Source organism: Dermacentor variabilis, chromosome 7 (assembly GCF_050947875.1).
Source record: "Dermacentor variabilis isolate Ectoservices chromosome 7, ASM5094787v1, whole genome shotgun sequence".
In the NCBI taxonomy this organism is placed as follows: Eukaryota; Metazoa; Arthropoda; class Arachnida; order Ixodida; family Ixodidae; genus Dermacentor; species Dermacentor variabilis.
The window spans coordinates 5,316,826-5,331,934 of record NC_134574.1 but is presented as its reverse complement, the minus strand read 5'-3'; positions in this window follow the sequence as shown (position 1 = coordinate 5,331,934).

Sequence of the window (15,109 nt, the reverse complement as noted above, 5' to 3'; positions counted from 1 at the left end):
GCTTGTTCATCCTTGATGCCCTTAAATTCAAGCAGAACTGACTTCAACCCAGATTCCAATTTTTCAATTGCCTCCAGTGCGGATTCGAAAGCAGCGGACTCAGTCTTGCTCATTGGGCCAGGATTCGACTCGACATCACCCGATAACATGAGAAGCAAGTTAACGAGGGAAGAAGATACACACTGCAAACAAGTCAATATCAGCTTTTTAACGCTAGACAGCTCCAATGGGCACGACACCGCAATAAGACAGCAATTGCTAGTTTTGGCACATGCGGCACGGTTCAAGTAACTGACCTGGAAGAATAGCAGTTGTGAGCAGCGCATGGTTACAGCGGTGTCGTGCCCGAAGATGCTGGTGGCTGGCTCCAATTTATACTTTGATGCGCTTGCGTCGCCGGTATACGTTCCCAATCCGCGTTGCCAGACATAGGGAGCAGTTGCGTCCAAACACGGCTGGGATTGCGGCAGGAACGGCATAAGCAGCGGCGGACCAACGAAGCTCGTAGGAAAATAGCCAGGAAGCCAGGAAAGGACGCCCCATGACAGTGCGTCCTGGAAGAATAGCAGTTGTGAGCAGCGCATGGTTACAGCGGTGTCGTGCCCGAAGATGCTGGTGGCTGGCTCCAATTTATACTTTGATGCGCTTGCGTCGCCGGTATACGTTCCCAATCCGCGTTGCCAGACATAGGGAGTAGTTGCGTCCAAACACGGCTGGGATTGCGGCAGGAACGGCATAAGCAGCGGCGGACCAACGAAGCTCGTAGGAAAATAGCCAGGAAGCCAGGAAAGGACGCCCCATGACAGTGCGGCCTGGAAGAATAGCAGTTGTGAGCAGCGCATGGTTACAGCGGTGTCGTGCCCCTGGTCTATTGTATTATATTATATGGTCTATTGTATTATATAATCCTGCCTGGTCCTTTGGTTGACAGAAGTCTAAGGTGTTCCTGATTCTATTTGCGATTACCTTAGTAAATACTTTGTAGGCAACGGACAGTAAGCTGATCGGTCTATAATTTTTCAAGTCTTTGACGCTTTTGAGAAATCACTCGAAAAGTAAGTTCTTAACTTTCTATTCCAGGTCAATAAATAACGCGCAAGTTATGCCCCTCTTTATAAATACACATCCTATTCAGCTATCAGATCAATGTTCCTTCCTTGGTATCAAACTTGATTCCCGCTTAAAATTTAATTTGCATATTAATGAGCTACAGCGGAAAACTTCCTATGGTATTAGGGTATTACTAAAAGCTAGATGTTACTTTGACTTGACTACTTTGGTAACCTTATACTGTGCATTCATTCAAAGTCATCTAAATTATTGTATTGCTTCCTGGGGTCAAACATATCATTGCCACCTTTCTTCCCTCCAACATGTACAGAATCAAGCCATTCGCATTCTCACCTGGAGCAACCGACGTTCACATGTCACTGATCTGTACCGGGAACTGCACATACTGAATATTGACAATCTAACCAAATTTAATGTCTGCACATTTGCTTACCAAACAGTTAAAGACCATAACCTTCTCAAATTTGTTCTTATCCGACACCTTACTAACTCAAATATTACGCGCTTTTCCTCCAATAACAATTTTATACTCCCTAAGGTACGAACTAACTATGGTTCACAAAGAGTAGCATTTGTTTTAATCAAACTTTGGAATTCATTGCCTTTTAACATTAAATGTGCCTTTTCTATATCATCAGCTTCGCAATCTCATGTTTAACCTATAGCTCCGTTTATTGAATATGTCTTTTAAAACACAACTTCAGTTCTGTCGTTCCTAATACTGTTTGCCTCGTTTCTTACTTCTGCTTAAGCCTTATCCCTACCGTTTTATATTTTCCATTGTATTATTCCTTTGCATCATTATGTATTTGCATTTGTATTTGCATTTTCGTATTTTTTTCCTCGCTGCCTTTTTGCTGCCAAGTAGTATTAGCTTTATTAACATTATAAAAGGTCCCCCTACAGTGTTTACACTATGGGACATTTTTCTGTACTAAATACCAATATTTTTGAATCTGCACCATGTATTCAATAAACTTTAAACTTCAAACTTCAAGCTTCAAACCGCATTAAAGTGAGCATCTGCATCCGCCGCGTGGAGGCACGACACGTTTTCGGGCATGGCATACTCTGCGGTGCTCACGTTTCAGGTGTCCCATCTTCTGGAGTTGCATGCTGCCGTGTGCGCAACTGACCCGTTTATCTGGATGTAGCCACCGGACTGCTTCACGAATGGGACGCTACTGTCAGCCTTGGATGATACTCACTTCATCTGCTAGCACCCGGGATCATCGAAGGCAAAGTCTTCGACTGAAAACTATCGCTGCAGCGCATTGAGGCGAGAATCTGCGTCCGCCGCGCGGGCCACGACACCGTTTCGGACATGGAACGCTCAGCCGTGCTTACGTTTCAGGTGTCCGTTCTTCTGGAGTTGCGTGCTGCCATTTGCGCAACTGAACCGTTTATCTGGAAGCAGCCACCGGACCGCTTCCCGAACTGCACGCATCTGCCAACCTTGGATGATTCTTACTTCATCTGCTGGTAACCGGGATCATCAAAACCAACTGCTTCGACTGACGACATTGGCTGCACCGCGTTTAAGTGACCATCTGCATTCGCCGCGTTGGGGCACGACACCGTTTCGGACCTGGAGTATTCAACCGTGCTCACGTTTCAGGTGTTCCTTCTTCTGGCGTTTCCTGCTGCCCTGTGCGCAACTGACCCGTTTATGTAGATGCAGCGACCGGACCGCTCCACAAATTGGACGCAATTGGACGAATTGGATCCAGTGCTCAACCGTGCTCATGTTTCAGGTGTTCTTTCTTCTGGCGTTGCCTGCTGCCCTTTGCGCAACTGACCCGTTTATCTGGAAGCAGCCATCGGACCGCTTCGCGAACTGCACGCATCTGACAGCCTTGGATGATACTCACTTCATCTGCTGACCACCAGGATCATCAAAGCCAACTTCTTCGATTGACAGCATTGGCTGCACCGCATTTAAGCGACAATCTGCGTCCGCCGCGTTGGGGCACGACACCGTTTCGGAGACTCAGTGCTCAACCGTGCTGATGTTTAAGGCCTCCCTTCTTCTCGAGTTGCCTGCTGCCCTGTGCGCAACTGACCCGTTTATCTGGAGGCAGCCACCGGACCGCTTCTCGAATTGGAGGCTGCTGCCAACCTTGGATAATATTCACTTCACCTGCTGGCAACCGGGATCACAAACGCAACTTCTCCAACTGACAACATTGGCTGCACCGCATTGAAGAGAGCATCTGCGTCCGCCGCGCTGGGGCACGACACCGTTTCGGATATCGAGTGCTCAGCCGTGCTCACGTTTCAGGTGTTCTTTCTTCTGGCGTTGCCTGCTGCCCTGTGTGCAACTGACCCGTTTATCTGGATGTAGCCACCGGACCGCTTCACGAATTGGACGCAACTGCTACCCTTGGATGAGACTGACTTCATCTGCTGGGAACCAGGATCATCAAAGCCAATTTCTTCGACTGACAACATTGGCTGCACAGCATTTAAGGGACCATCTGCATCCGCCGCGTTGGGGCACGACACCGTTTCGGACATAGAGTGCTCAGCCGTGCTCATGTTTCAGGGATCCGTTCTGGCGTTGCCTGCTGCCCTGTGCGCAATTGACCCGTTTATCTGGATGCAGCCCCTGGACCGCTCCAAGTATTGGACGCAACTGGCAGCCTTGGATGATGCTCACTTCATCTGCTGGCAAACGTGATCATCAACGACTTCTTCAACTGACAACATTGGCTGCAGCGCATTGAAGTGAGGATCTGCATCCGCCGCGCTGAGGCACGACACGTTTTCGGGCATGGTATACTCTGCGGTGCTCACGTTTCGGGTGTTCCTTCTTCTGGCGTTTCCTGCTGCCCTGTGCGCAACTGACCTGCTTATCTGGATGCAGCCACCGGACCGCTTCACAAATTAGACGCAACTGCCACCCTTGGATGATACTCACTTCATCTGCTGGCAATCAGGATCATCAAATCCAATGTCTTCGACTGACGACGTTGGCTGCACAGCATTTAAGGGACCATCTGCATCCGCAGCGCTGGGGCACCACACTTTGTTGGACATGGAGCGCTCAACGGTGCTCACGTTTTAGGTGTCCTTCCTTCCGGCGTTGCCTGCTGCCCAGTGCGCAACTGAACCGTTTATTTAGATGCAGCCACCGGACCGCTCCACGAATTGGACGCAAGTGCCAGCCTTGGATGATACTCACTTCATCTGCTGGCAACCAGTATCATCAAAGCCAACTTCTTCAATTGACAACATAGGCTGCACCGGAATTAAGCGACCATATGCATCCACCGCGCAGGGGCAGGGCACCGTTTCGGACACGGAGTGCTCAGCCGTGCTCACGTTTCAGGCGTCCCTTGTTCTGGAGTTGCCTGCTTCAGTGTGCACGACTGACCCGTTAATCTGGATGCGGCCACTGGACCGCATGACGAATTGGACTCAAGTGCAACCCTTTATTTATTTATTTATTTATTTATTGATACTGCGGTCCTGTTTCCAGGACCTTAGCAGGGTGCATACAAAGTGAAAACATCCAAGTAAATATACAGCGATACATAACATAGGTCACTCGCGATGTGCAAATGCAAGCAGTTACAGTAAATCACTCGCTACATAAACATAGGTGCGATTCAAATAATGGCAATGAGCATTGAGTTACAACGTCATCAGTAAGATTATTCCATTCAACAATAGTTCTGGGGAAAAAGGAAAATTTGAAGCAATTCTTTTTAGTAATTAACGGTGTTATTGTCTGTGAGTGTCGATGACGTGTAGCATAACCAGTAGAGAAAGTGATAAAGCGTGATGTATCAATGTTGTAGTGCCCCTTGATGAGCTGAAATAAAAACTTTAAACGGCATGTTTGGTTCCTTTGTGTTACAGGTGGCAATCCACTTCTCTTGAGAAGCTCCGTAACTGAAGTGCGGCCATACGAATTATATATGAATCGTACTGCCCTTTTTTGAACTTTTTCTAGTTTAGTAATGTTTCTTTTAGTAAAGGGATCCCATATGACAATTGCGTATTCCAACATTGGGCGAATGATGGCATTGTAAGAAAGAAAACGCACAGGAGGCGTAGCGAATTTTAGAGAGCGTCTTAGGAAAAATAGTTTTCGTAGGCAGTTTGCCGTGACAATGTCAACATGTTTGTTCCATGAGAGAGTGTTAGTAATCCAGAGGCCAAGGTATTTATATGCGGTTACCTCAGAAAGCATGATGTTTTCGGCATTGTAGTTGTACAATAAAGGCTTGTTTTTTAACGATATTCTCATAAAGACAGTTTTATCGAAGTTAATTTCCATTTGCCAATCATTGCACCATGTTACTATGTTTTTAAAGGCATCATTCAGTCTAATTTGATCGTCAACAGAGGAACTTTTTTCGTACAGAACACAGTCATCAGCGTACAACCTAATACCCACAGAAATCTGATCCACAATGTCATTTATGTAAAGTAAAAACAGAAGCGGACCAAGAACTGATCCTTGGGGGACGCCGGAATCAACGGGCACCTTATCTGAACTGGCTGAATTTAGTGTTACAAACTGACGTCGGTTAGTCAAATAACTCTTTATCCAGGCGAGTAGTTTGTTATTTTGCAGAATGTAGCTTAGCTTATGCAACAATTTGTTATGCGAGACTTTATCAAACGCCTTACGGAAATCCATGAAAATTACGTCTGTTTGTTTACCCTCGTTTATGGCTGCTGCAAAGTCATGAATGATTTCTGCAAGTTGAGTATTAGTTGAAAAACCTCGCCTAAAGCCGTGCTGCATGCAGGTAAGTAGCTTATGTTCTTCAATAAAAGCAGTTATATGTTTGTGAATAATATGCTCTAATATTTTACAAGCTGTTGAGGTTAGCGAAATTGGACGATAATTCTGAATGAGTGTTTTGTCACCAGATTTGTGTAAAGGCACGATTCTGGCATCCCGCCAATCATCAGGTACTGCAGCTTCGTTTAAACACCTAGTGTACAGAACATGTAAGTATTTTGCACACCACTCAGCATAACGTTTCAAGAAAGCATTTGGGATATTGTCTGGTCCAGGAGATTTTTTTACCTCAAGGTTCAACAGCAGGTTTAAAATGCCATGTTCACTTATTACGACATCAGGAATAGGAGGTACGGACACTTCAAAAGGCGGAAGACGGCCGTCATCTTGCGTAAATATGTCTCTGAAATTTTTATTGTATGTTAATCACTGCATCTGGTGGCAACCGGGATTATCAAAACGAACAGCTTCGACTGACAACATTGGCTGCACCGCATTTAGGCGACCATCTGCATCCGCCGCGCTGGGGAACCACGCCTTTTCGAACATGGAGTGCTCTGCCGTGCTCACGTTTCAGGTGTCCCTTATTCTGGCGTTGCTAGCTGCCCTGTGCGCAACTGACCCGCTTATCTTGAGGCACCGCACCGACCGCTTCACGAATTGGACGCAACTGCTAGCCTTGGATGGTACTCACTTCATCTGCTGGCAACCGGGACCATCAAAGCCAACTTCTTGAACTGACAGCATTGGCTGCACCGCATTTAGGCGACCATCTGCGTCCGCTGCGCTGAGGCACGACACCTTTTCCGACATGGAGTGTTCAGCCGTGCTCACGCTTCAGGTGTCCCTTCTTCTGGCGTTGCCTGCTGCCCTGTGCGCAACTGACCCGTTTATCAGGAAGCAGCCACCGGACCGCTTCACGAATTGAACGCAGCTGCCAGCCTTGGATGATTGTCACTTCGTCTGCTGGCAAGCGGGATCATCAAAACCAACTTTTTTGACTGACAACTTTGGCTGCACCAAATTTAAGTGACCATCTGCGTCCGCTGCGCGGGCGCAGGACACCGTTTCTGGCACGGAGTGCTCAGCCGTGCTCACGTTTCAGGTGTCCCTTCTTCTTGAGTTGCCTGCTGCCCTGTGCGCAACTGACCCGTTTATCTGGATGCAGCCACCGGACCGCGTCACGAATTGGACGCGACTGCCAGCCTTCGATGATACTTATCTGCTGGCAACCGGGATCATCAGAGCCAAAGTCTTCGACTGACAACTATGGCTGCACCGCATTTAAGCGACCATCTGCGTACAAATATGGCTGTTGCTAAAACAAATTATTATGACGTGACATTAACTAATCTGATGAAGCACGATGCGCACCGTTTTTGGCGCCATTTGTCGCATAATAACGAAGGTCCAAGTCTCATTGTCGCTAATGGCAAACTTGTGTCGGACAACTTGCGTGTGGCAGTATGGTTTAATGATTTTTTTCAATTTGTCTTTACTGACACTTCTGCAGATGGTCTTTCTCCCCTTTTTCTAGAATCCCCGTACACATCACCAATGCCTAATATTCAGGTTTCGCATGAAGGCATTGTAGCTCTTTTGCTTAAAATTAGCAATATGAAATCTGCAGATCCAGACGGCATACGAAATGCCTTTCTGCGCAGATATGCGGAATGGGTAGCTCACTATCTAGAGATCATTTTAACGCGATAGCGTTTAGGAGCTCGTGTCACAGAAAAGCCGGTGTCTTCGGCGTCGGTGTCGGCGTCGGCGTCCGTGGCGTTGGCCGTGAGCGATAAATCACGGCAGGCACTTCATAAATAAAAAGCAACTTCCAAGATGGGCTGGGTGGGAATCGAACCAGGGCCGCCGGAGTGTGAGACGGAGACGTTACCACTGAGCCACGAGTTGGATGCTTCATAGCGGTACAAAAGCGCCTCTAGTGAACGCGGTGTTGCCTTAGAAACGAGCTGTTTCTAAGGCTCAGGCGTGCGTCGCTTGCTGAGGCGCACATTTCGTTGTCGCGCCGAACGCTGCGTTGCTCGACGCTCACCGCGTCCGATGCGGGGCGCGTAGTAGCTGCGCCGTAGCCCAATGCCCCTTGGCGGGTCGACGGGAACGCTTTCGCGTTCCACTCTTGAAGGCGAAGCTTAAACGTCCTCCAATTTTTTAAATTCTTCGCTGGAACGAAAACGGGTCCCAGATGACTGACTGGTCGCAAAAGTGGTTCCGGTTCACAAGTCTTGTGAACGGCAACATATTAGAAACTATCGGCCAATTTCACTCACGTGTGTATGCGGCAAGCTACTTTACCACAGAGTTTCAAAGTCAATCTACGCCTGCCTTGAAGACAAGAAAGCCTTTTTCCCAATCAGTATGGGTTTCGACAGCACCTTTCGACTGTCACACAGTTGATAGAAACGATCAACGGTTGTTCAGCTTCCTTGAACAATATAAAGCAGGTCGAAGCTATATTTTTAGATTACTCGAAGGCTTTCGATCTGGTCGTACATAACGAATTAATTAAAAAAAAACTGATGGAAATGAATATAAATTATGATGTTGTTATGTGGATTGGCTCATATCTTACCGATCGGACAGAATACGTTGAAATGAATGGTAACAAATCTAATCAAATAAAAATAACCTCAGGCGTTCCACACGGATCCGTTTTAGGACCACTTCTTTTTCTAGTTTACATAAATGATATTGCTCATAACATAAGTAACGACATAATCAACCGAATATTTGCAGACGATTGTTTATTATATCGTGAAATCAATAACCAAAACGATCAGGTGTCACTTAGTCAAGCCCTTATAGCTGTAGAAATCTGGGCCGCAAAAAGTACAATCAAAATTAACGAATCTAAATCAATCATGCTCAGAGTTACAAACAAAACAAAGCACGTTATTGAGTGTAAATATGAGATTAACTCGACAATTCTAACCGAAGCTGAAAGGATAAAATACCTAGGTTTAACAATTTCAAATGACTTAAGATGGAAATCACATATAGACAGAATTTGTGGAGCTGCAGATAAAAAGTCATGGTTCCTTCGCCGAAAATTGAAGCTAGCAACGACACCCGTTAAACTAGTTGCATATTTAACTTACATTATACCAATGTTAGAGTATGCCAGTGTCATTTGGGATCGGTTTCAATCAGGATTAATAAACCGCATTTAGAAGATACAGAGAAAATCTGCAAAATTCATTCTTTCCCTGTATTATCGTACTGACTCTGTTTCCGAAATGCTTCGCTTGCTTGATTTGCCTCCACTGGCTCAACGGCGGAAGTTAGCTAGACCTAAATTTCTTTTTTTTGTTATCAAAAGGCCACTTCAATATTGAAACCACACCCTATCTTGCTCCCAGGCGGGCTAGAAAGGTTAGATCAAGCAATCATTGCATGTTCTCAATTCCGAAAGCATATATGGACATGTACGCTTATTGATTTTTTCCGCGAACGATTAAGGAATGGAACAGTTTGCCGGCGTCTGTTTAGCAGTCGAGTAGCATTAAAATCTTTGAGGAACGCTTTAAAAAACTTTTAAGAAATTGAATCTTAGTGGTGCCGTGCAAACATTGTCACACTATTCTAGAAATACATAGTAAGTCTTTCTTTTATGCTGCTTCCAATATCACTGTCACAATGTTAGAAACGTGTATTTCTTAGCCAAACTATTGTATTTGTAATTCGTTATTTGTTTGCATTGTATTTCCAACATTCATTGCTTCATGTCCTATTTACGTTTGTATAGTGTTTACATTTTTACGCTATGGTCAAACCTGCTTTACCCACCCTGTTACGGCGAAGACGGCCAACAGTATTTGAAAAAAATAATAAAAATACTCACTTCATCTGCTGGCAACCGGGATCATCAAAGCCAAAGTCTTCGACTGACCACTATGGCTGCACCGCATTTAAGCGACCATCTGCATCCGCCGCGCGGGGGCATGACACCGTTTCGTACACGGAGTGCTCAGCCGTGCTCATGTGTCAGGTGTCCCTTCTTCTGGAGTTGCCTTCTGCCCTGTGCGCAACTGACCCGTTTCTCTGGATGCAGCCACCGGACCGCTTTACGAATTGGACGGTACCGCCAGCCTTGGATGATACTGACTTCATCTACTGGCAACCGGGATCATCAAACCCAAAGTCTTCGACTGACAACTATGGCTGCACCTAATTTAAGCGGCCATTTGCGTCCGCAGCGCTGGGGCATGACACCGTTGCGGACATGGAGTGCTAAGCCGTGCTCACGTTTCAGGTTTGCCTTCTTCTGGAGTTGCCTGCTGCCCTGTGCGCAACTGACCCGTTTATCTGGAAGCAGCCACCAGACCGCTTGGCGAACTGGACGCAACTGCCAACCCTGCATGATTCTCACTTCATCTGCTGTTAACCGGGTTCATCAAAACCAACTGCTTCGACTGACAACATTGGCTGCACCGCATTTAAGCCACCATCTGCATGCTCCGCGTTGGGGCGTGACACCGTTTCGGACATGGAGCGCTCAGCCGTGCTTATGTTTCAGGTATCCATTCTGGCGTTTCCTTTTGCCTTGTGCATAATTGACCCGTTTATCTGGATGCAGCCGCCGGACAGCTTCAAGAATTGGACGCAACTGCCAGCCTTGGATGTTGCTCACTTCATCTGCTGGCAACCGGGATCATCAAAGCGAACTTCTTCGACTGACAAAATTGGCTGTACTGCATTTAAGCGGCCATCTGCGTCCGCCGCGACGGCGCACGACACCGTTTCGGACACGGAGTACTCAGCCTTCCTCACGTTTTAGGTGCCCCTTCTTCTGGCGTGGCCTGCTGCCCTGTGCGCAACTGACCCGTTTATGTTGATGCAGCCACCGGACTGCTCCACGAATTGGATGCAACTGCCAGCCTTGGATAATACTCACTTCATCTGCTGGCAACCGGGATCATCAAAGCCAACTTCTGGAACTGACAACATTGGCTGCACCGCATTTAAGCGACCATCTGCGTCCGCCACACTGAGGCAGGACACATATTGCGACATGGGGTGTTCAGCTTTCCTCACGTTTCAGGTGCCCCTTCTTCTGGCGTGGCCTACTGCCTTGTGCGCAACTGACCTGTTTATCTGGATGCAACCACCGGACCGCTTCACGAATTGGATGCAACTGCCAGCCTTGGTTGATACTCATTTCATCTGCTGGCAACCGGGACCATCAAAGCCAACTTCTTGAACTGACAACATTGGCTGCACCGCATTTAAGCGACCATCTGCGTCCGCGGCGGTTAGACAGGACACATTTTCCGACATGGGGTGTTCAGCCTTCCTCACGTTTCAGGTGCCCCTTCTTCTGGCGTGGCCTACTGCCCTATGTGCAACTGACCTGTTTATCTGGATGCAGCCACCGGACCGCTGACGAATTGGACGCAACTGCCAGCCTTGGATGATTCTCACTTCATCTTCTGGCAACTGGGATCATCAAAGACAACTTCTCCGATTGACAACATTGGCTGCAACGCATTTAAGCGACCAGCTGTGTCCGCCGCGCTGGGGCATGACACCGTTTCGGACATGGAGTGCTAAGCCGTGCTTACGTTTCAGGTGTCCCTTCTCCTGGAGTTGCCTGCTGCCCTATGCGCAACTGACCCGTGTATCTGGAAGCAGCCACCGGACCGCTTCACGAATTGGACGCAGCTACCAGCTGTTGATGATTCTCAGTTCGTCTCCTGGCAACCGGGATCATCAAAACCAGCTTCGATTGACAACTTTGACTGCACCGCATTTAAGCGACCATCTGTGTCCGCCACGCTGGGGCGCGACACCGTTTCGGACAAGGAGTGCTCAGCTGTGCTCACGATTCAGGTGTCCCTTCTTCTGGCGTTCTCTGCTTCATTATGCAAAAAAGAAGTGAGGCGTGCAGAAAGGACACAAGAGTAGAGAAGTGGACAACACGAACGCCGACTATCAACTGAAGAGAGCACTGAGGCGAAAAAAGAAAGACACAAAACCCGTCTGCGCATGCTCAGGAATAGTAAAACCACGTGTCAGTCGGGTACACGTGCCGCGTTAGGTGAGATATAATTGTTAAGGCACCTAATCTCTTCCTTATGTAAAGTAATCGAAGGCTGACTAACGCTCGGCGTTCGTGTTGTCCACTTCTCTACTCTTGTGTCCTGTCTGCACGGCTCACTTCTTTTTTGCGTAATGAATCCTTACGAACTAGCTGAGCTTTCTGTCGTTCTAAGCTTTATTCCCTGCTTCCCTGTGCGCAACTGATCCGTTTATCTGGATGTAGCCACAGGACCGCTTTACGATTTGGAAGCAACTCCCAGAGCTGGATGAGACTCACTTCTTCTGCTGGCAAGTGGGATCATCAAAGTCAACTGCTTCGACTGACAGCATTGGCTGCACCGCATATAAAGGGAATCTGAAGCACTTTTCGAAAAAAATGAGTTCTCTGCGGCATTCTACTGTTTTGAGTCCGCAGAACACGAATATCTGGTTCAAAAAGGATGGAAACAAATGTAAGCGGCTGTTTTTTCAAGAAAACGCGCACCAGCGCCTCAGGGCATCGCGCGAACGCCGCTGTTGCCCGTGATTGGTCGGGGCCGCTGTGACGTCAATCGCGGCAGTCGCCGGTCGGCGCCGCCGTTCGAGAGCGTAGCACGCTGTTCTGTTCTGGCTTCATAGCTGAGTTGTAAGCATTATGGAACGTTCTCGCTATCTCGGACAGCTTGTATTTTAGCCGTACATGTTCGAACTCGCAGCCGATATGGAAAACGATGGCGGCAACGGCGACAACGACGATGTTGAGTGTGCCAAGAGCGAGGGCGATTTGTGCACCTTCTCGCTCGTTGGAAATCTTAGGTGGTACTTATGTTTTTTTTCATGTAGTTGCACGTTCCAATGACGGGAGAAAAAATGCGCTAAAGTGTCACTGGGAACTTGGTGCTGGAAGAATGCCGAAGCACTAACTTTTAATTAGTTGTAAACACGGGTGCAATTCCGCGACGTCAAGCACCTTCCCGCTGCTTGTCTAAAGTCCCGTGGTTTTTGTAGTGTTGATACACGATCGTGAACATAAGTGCGCGTTTCAAAGCGCACGCATGCAGTGCTGCGAGGTACAGTCACGGAAGTTGCTTATCATTCAAATTCAGAGATGGCCAGAGGTATTATATTTGCAATATTCGGACTATGGTTCGACGACTTTGCGATTGTGGCTCGATCAAGAATCGGTATGCGTGCTCCATGCTAGTGTTGACATAAAAATGTTAGGCAATTTTAGCACCACCGTGTGGTAAACATGATAACTCCAAGCGTACGTCGAATGTCACTAGGCAAGCCTATACTCCATTTCATACGTCAGGTGCAACGCTGTGGAAGCTACGCACGAAGTCCGGTCACCAAAATTTATTACTGCGCGCGTTTCCGTCTATGCTTCGCAGCGTGCCAGCGGCGTTGCTCGCGCGAACATGCACGTGAAGAAGCCGCGACGGGGAGATTCACGAAAGAACAGTTTACAAAAATCGCGAAAGAAAACAAACGTGAGCGGCGGCGGCGGCAGATCGCTCGTAGCGTCGTTCAGTAAAGCGCAGGAGGGAAAGAGGCATGCCAGTCAATGCCAGCACGCCGGTCCGGCAGCTCGGTCCCCGCGAACGACGTCACTCTCGCCGGTTCTCTCCTCTGGCCAGCACCTCAAACGGCGCTCCGGGAAGCGATGGGGGCGTGTCCGCGGGGGTGGTTTAGAAAGCGATTTCTGCCCGTTATATTAACAAAACGAAGAAAAAATATTCGGACCCGTAATTTATTAGGTCTGTTCTTCCCAATCCCAGCAATTCACGGAAATTGAAAACCGTTTCAGCTTCCCTTTAACCGACCATCTCTGCCCGCCGCACAAGGCCACAACACCGTTTCGGACATGGAGTGGTCAACCGTGCTCACGTTTCACGTGTCCCTTCTTCTGGCGTTGCCTGCTGCCATGTGCGCCACATACCCGTTTATCTGAAAGCAGCCACCGGACCGTTTCACGAATTGGACGCAACTGCCACCCTTGCATGATACTCACTTCATCTGCTGACAACCGGGATCATCAAAGCCAACTTTTTCGACTGCGAGTATTGGCTGAACCGCATTTAAGTGACCATCTGCATCAGCCGCGCTGGGGCACCACACCTTTTCGAACATGGAGTGCTCAGCCGTGATCACGTTTCAGGTGTCCCTACTTCTGGCGTCGCCTGCTGCCCTGTGCGCAACTGACCCCTTTATCTAGAAGCAGCCACCGGACTGGTTCACGAATTAGACGCAACTGCCAGCCTTCGATGTTTCTCACTTGATCTGCTGGCAAGCGGAATTATCAAAGCTAACTTCTTCGACTGACAAGAATGGCTGCAGCGCAATTAATGACTATCTGAGTCCGCCGCGGTGGGGCACCCTACCTTTCGCGACATGGAATGCTCAGGCGTGCTCACGTTTCAGGTGACCCTTCTTCTGGCGTTGCCTGCTGCCTTGTGCGCCACTGACGCCTCCATCTGGAAGCAGCCACCGGACCGCTTCACGAATTGGACGCAACTGCGTGCCTTGGGTGATTATCACTTCACCTGCTGACTACCGCGATAATGAAAACCAACTGCTTCGATTGACAACATTGACTGCACCGCACTTAAGCGACCATCTGCGTCCGCCGCGCTGGGGCACGACACCGTTTCGGACATGGAGTTCTCAACCGTGCTCATGTTTCAGGTGGCGCTTCTTCTGGCAATGCCTGCTGCGCTGTGCGCAACTGACCCGCTTATCTGGAGGCAGCGCCCGGGCTCCTTCACGAATTGGACGCAACTGCCAGCTTCCGGTAATTCTCACTTCATCTCCTGGCATCCGAGGATATCGAAACGAACTGCTTCAACTCACAACATTGGCTGCACCGCATTTAGGCGAGCATCTGCGTACGCCGCGATGGGGTACGACACCGTTTCGGACATGGAGTGCTCAGCTGCGCTCACGTTTGAAATGTCCATTCCTCTGGTGTTGCCTGCTGCCCTGAGCGTAACTGACCCGTTTATCTGAAAGCATCCACCGGACCGATTCACGAATAGGACGCAACTGCCAGCCTTGGATGATTATCACTTCATCTGCTGCGAACCGAGATCATGAAAACCATCTCCTTCAACTGACAACATTGGCTGCACCGCATTTAAGCGACCGTTTGGGTCCGCTGTGCTGGGGCACGACACCGTTTCGGACATGAAGTGCTCAGCCGTACTCACGTTTCAGGTGTCCATTCTTCTGACATTGCCTGCT